Below are 5,126 nucleotides of genomic sequence, written 5' to 3'. Positions count from 1 at the left end.
GTTCCCACTGCAGGCAACTGGCGCTCAGTCCCAAGGGGGACCTCTGAGAGACAGTGTGGAACACAGAGCTCAGTTCTGTCACAGGCTAGGTTCTCAACAGGCAGAAACTGAAATGGAGTTTGGCATGCAAGATCGTCATTAGGAACGTCTGTAGAAGGAGGAGGAGGAAGTGGGGTTGGGCAGAGGGAGGGGTTGAATTGCAAAACTGGCCTGTTGAAGCCTGGAGTCATCGTGGGGAACGCTGAAGTGCGTCTGGCCTGCCAGTGCTGTCTTGGAGTGGGATGAAATGACTAGTCATTGGCTGTGGGCTACCCCGGGGGGAGGAAGTGCCTATGGGCGAGATGGTTCTTGGCAGCTGGATGGAGACTGTCTGCTCAACTGGGGCAACGAATCCCTCCTTGGAGGGGAACCTGGCGGGCTCATCTCTGTGCCCACCACATTAGCCTACTTCGGAGGTTGAGGAAGCTGCGGTATTTATACACCTGAGAATCATCAGTTGAAGTTGGCCCTGCTGCTCTGTTGTACACACAAGCAGTAGCGCTCCACGGCTTGGCTTCACGCAGATAGCAGCAATCGGAAGCATCAGGGGCACACGAAGAGGTCAGGCCTGAGCCGTGTGGGTGGGGCGCCCCCAGGTGGATAAAAGTAGTTTCAGTGAAGCACTGCTGGTAGGGAGGAAGCCAGCTGTGGTTTTGTCTCTGCTGTGCGACTTTCACTCCTGTGGCCATGGCTGATTGATCCATGAGAAGACACCGGACCCACAGTGGGCCAATCAGAACTCTTCCCTGGGATTTTCAAACTGCAACTAATGAAGGCAAACAAGTTGAACCTTCCCTGGGGGTGGGAGCCACAAGATAGAAGGCTCTGGAGAAGCTAGGAGTCGCATGGAGGAAAGAATGCCATCACTCCAAACAGAGAAGCTCAGAGAAGAGAGAGTGGGGGGGCCAAAAGAAAAGAGTCTTAGGGGATCCTGGTGGCCCAGCTGCACCTCTTCCCGTCTTCTCTTCCCACAGCCCTGAGGTATTCCCAGCATCCTGTCAATAAAACCCCTCATTGTGCTAAGCAAAGCTGGGCTGAGTTTCTGGTTCTTGGAGAGGTGAGTTGGCCGGTAGAGTTAAGGAATGAGTGGGATGGAAGAAAATATTGCGAGTTCAGATGACTTCTAAAGAGCTGACAATGAAGAGGGCAGAGAGAGAGAGGGGCGGGGAGAGAGGGAGAGAATGCAGAAACTAGATGAGAACACAGGGTCAAGGAAGGGTTTTTTATTTTATTTTATTTTTTTAAGATGTGGAAAACTTAAACATGTTTATGTGCTGAGGGTAAAGAGCCAGTAAAAGCAGCATAAATCATAACAACAGAATGTACTAAAACGAGGCAGAGAGACAAAGCTATAAAAGCTTTAAAGATAAAGAAAATATGCCCTCAATAAAAATGAGGAGAAAAAGCAGAAGGGACACAGCCCTCGCAGTGGAAGGCAGGCGTTGATTGTGGCCTGAGCACCCATAGTGAACACACATGGTCCCGGCAACCGCTTACTCTGGAGACAGAGGACAGTTCAAAACCCTTAGACTCTTGCTTCTTTCATCTCCTAGAGGCTCATCCAGGGCACTCGAAAGGGGCCCTTTAGAAGCAGTTATCCAGTGATGAGGAGGTGACATGTTCATTCAATCCTGTACACATAGCCTGGGGTGCTGACTCAAGACCACAGTTGAGAAGATGCTGCTGGAGAATCTGAGATGGAAGATGTGGGAGAGAAAGGAGCTGACTGCTGGGCTGATGTCCCTGCATCACGGAGGAGGTGGCATCCAGAGCAAAGGAGATTAACCACAGATCAGAGGCTTGCCATGAGACAAGAGGGAAGGGAGAAAGCTTGTGTGTTGGTGGGGTGGAGGACAGGAAAGGGACTCCATTTTCTTTGTAGAGTCAAAAGCAAGGGCATCTGGAGAGTTATCAGGAATGGGTTAGATGTATTATTTAGGAGGGATTTTGACTTCAGGTAACCAAACACCCAACTAACAGTGGCTTAAATCTCTACTGCTTAGCTAGCAAGAAGTCTGGAGGTAGACAGTTCCAGGGCTTGTCCACAGTTCATTGGTTGCATTGAGGCGTCAGCTCTGTCAGCCACTTTGCTGTGCCGTCCTTAGCTATTTCTGCCTATGCTTGTCACCTCGTGGTGTCAAGATGGCTGCTGCTGCTCTAGGCATCAATTGCCTGTTTAGGATAGGAAGCCATGGACAGTCAGGTGGTGAAAAAACTTCTCCTCACTGCTTTTTATTTTTCCTTTTTATTATAAAGGAAGAAAAATTCTCTTCAGGAGACTCCCAGGAGACTTCCCCTTATTAGCCAGAACTGGGTCACAATCCCATCACAGAGAGTATTACCTGAAGTTAAAAGATTTTTGCCTAATACCCAAACAAAACTGGATTCTGTTAGCTGAAAAGAGGTGGAGGTATATCTTGAGCAGACAGCCCTAGGGTCTGCTACAATGAGATAGGGAGCTTGAGCAGAGGGAAATCATTTTCAAATAGTCATGGAAGAGAAAGGAGAAAAAGAGATCATTGCCCAACGATGGTAAAGTCCAGCTGGGGGGGTGAGGCCCCATGTAAGGGGCGCAGCACAGCCCTGGAAAAAGTCAGCAATGCCGATCTCTATCAGATGCCCCCAAAACCCTGCAATATTGAATGATCAAATTGCAAATAGAGTCTCATCATATATGACCAACACTTGGGGTCCAGGTGCAGGAAAAAGAAATCACTCCAGTTATTTTAAGCAGAAAGGGATTTAATTCTGGTGATCGTGTTTTAGTCCGTTCAGGCTGCTATAACAAAACACCATAAACAAGTTACCTTATAAACAATAGAAATTGATTTCTCACACTTCCAGAGGCCGGGAAGTCCAAGATCAAGGCTCCAGCAGAATCAGTGTCTGGTGAGGGCCCACTTCCTGGTTCATAGATGGTGTCTTCTCACTTTGTCCTCACATGGCAGAAAGGGCAAGGTAGCCCTCTGGGTTCCCTTTTATAGGGGCACAAATCCCATTCATGAGGGTTTCACCCTCATGACCTAGTTACCTCTCAAATGCCCTACCTCCTAATACAATCATCTTGGGGGCTAGGATTTCAACATCAGAATTTTGAGGGACAAAAACGTTCAGTCTATTGCAACTGAGTATTTGCAAAATTGGTGTATAGAAGGGAAGATGAGGCTTTGGGATGGCCCCCTAATAATGACTATCAGAGTGACAGCACAGACTACTTGCCTGCTAGGGGAGCGACTCTACCTCTACCTCAATCAGGAAGGTGGGAATTAGAAGGCTCTATGGGGACTGGTGACTTCAAGAGCATGCTGCTTTAGCGGGGACCTAGGGATCAGGAAGACACTCATGCTGTTGCTGCAGCTGCCAATTGACACTCATTAGGCTAGTGTTGGACACTGGAAGATTGCTGCAGAAACTCACTGGCCCTACAATCATGCTTGTCAATGGGACATGGCCTCCGCCTTGCCCCACCTTCCAAATCATCTGAAAGAGCATCTAGTTGATAGACTTGAATTCACAACCAGAACCCTAGCTCCAAGAGGGTCTGGTAAGTGCAGATTTTAGCTCTCCAGGCTCTGCAGTAGAGGAAGGTGTAGAGAAAGAGTGGGGGGATGGATGTCAAGAGAGCAAACCCACCATATCTGCTACAACTCTACTAACTATTCCTGGTCCTGAGGCTGCTCTGAAGAGCTCTTTCATACTTCAGATCACATAAAGCTTTCATGAATGTTTCTTTTCCTTTTTTTCCCTCCCCCTGCCCCCACCTCCACCTTTTTTTGAGACAGGGTCTTGCTCTGTCACCCCGGCGGGGGCGCAGTGGTTCAAACTCAGCTCACTGCAACCTCTGCCTCCCAGGCTTAAGCAATCCTCCCACCTTAGCCTCCCGAGTAGTTGGGACCAGGGGCATGCACCACCATACCTGGCTAATTTTTTTTGTATTTTTAATAGAGACAGGGTTTCACATGTTGCCCAGGCTGGTTTCAAATTCCTGGACTCAAGCAATCCACCTGCTCAGCCTCCCAAAATGTTAAGATTACAGGTGTGAGCCACCATGTCCAGCCCCTTTTTATTTTTAACTGTGCTGAAGAAAACCCACATAACATAATATTTACTACCTTAAACATTGTTAAGTGTATAATTTAGTAGTGTTAAGTATATTTACGTTGTCATGAAATAGGATCTCCAAAACTTTTTCATCTTGCAAAACTGAAACTCTATACCCCTTAAACAATAACTCCCCACTTCCCCAACCAACTCCTGACAAACAACATTCTACATTTTGTTTCTGTGAATTTGACTACTCTACATATCTTATATAAGTGGAATCATACAGTCCTGTTTTTTTGGTGACTGGTTTCTCTTTGGTGATTGATTCTTTAAAAAGAATCAGGCTAGCATTACAGTTCTTTTAGGATTTGCCTAGCAGGTTTTTCGGTTTTTACTGGAAAGCCCCATCTCCCCCTAAATCAGGCTATCAAAATTTGCAATGAACAAATAGGACCCAGCTTATATTACAAATCTTTGCTGTGATGAGCTGAAACAGGAATATTCTACAATGTCAATAACATAGCTACAATGCAGCAGCCCAAAGGCACCCCTTTAAGCAGATTTTATAATAATGTACATATTTTTTGTAACCAAGAATGAGCATGAAGTTCTCAAAATGAGTGGTCCGGGAAGCCATTGCTATAGACGGGAGAATGCTACAGTCTCAGTGAATAGCATGTCTAGCATGGGGTCAGCATACACTGTGTGGTAGGTGGAATTCTGAGATGGCCCCCAAGATTCCCACCCCCAGAAGCACACACCCTATAGATTCCCCTCCGCTTGGGTATGGGTGGGACTCATGAATATGATGGCACATCACTTCTGTGATTAGGTTATGCCTTATTGCCAGGTTGACTTTTTTTTTTTTTTTTTGAGACGGAGTCTCTTTCTATCACGCAGGCTGGAGTGCAGTGGCACAATCTTGGCTCACTGCAACCCCCATTTCCTGGGTTCAAGAGATTCTCCTGCCTCAGCCTCCCGAGTAGCTGGGATTACAGGCACATGCCGCCATACCTGGCTAATTTTTTATTAGTAGTAGAGAC

General features: G+C 47.0%; 1 non-coding gene across 1 annotated transcript; it reads left to right on the top strand.

The window, feature by feature from the left end:
* The first annotated feature begins 4,428 nt into the window (after window positions 1-4,428).
* Window positions 4,429-4,490, top strand: LOC112438563 (U7 small nuclear RNA). Its single transcript, XR_003026970.1, has one exon. It is a non-coding gene; the product is annotated as a U7 small nuclear RNA (small nuclear RNA).
* Window positions 4,491-5,126: the final 636 nt, after the last annotated feature.

Source organism: Pan paniscus, chromosome X (genome assembly GCF_029289425.2).
Source record: "Pan paniscus chromosome X, NHGRI_mPanPan1-v2.0_pri, whole genome shotgun sequence".
In the NCBI taxonomy this organism is placed as follows: domain Eukaryota; kingdom Metazoa; phylum Chordata; class Mammalia; order Primates; family Hominidae; genus Pan; species Pan paniscus.
Note: the sequence above shows the minus strand (reverse complement) of the source record. Positions and strands in the feature narration are given on the sequence as shown.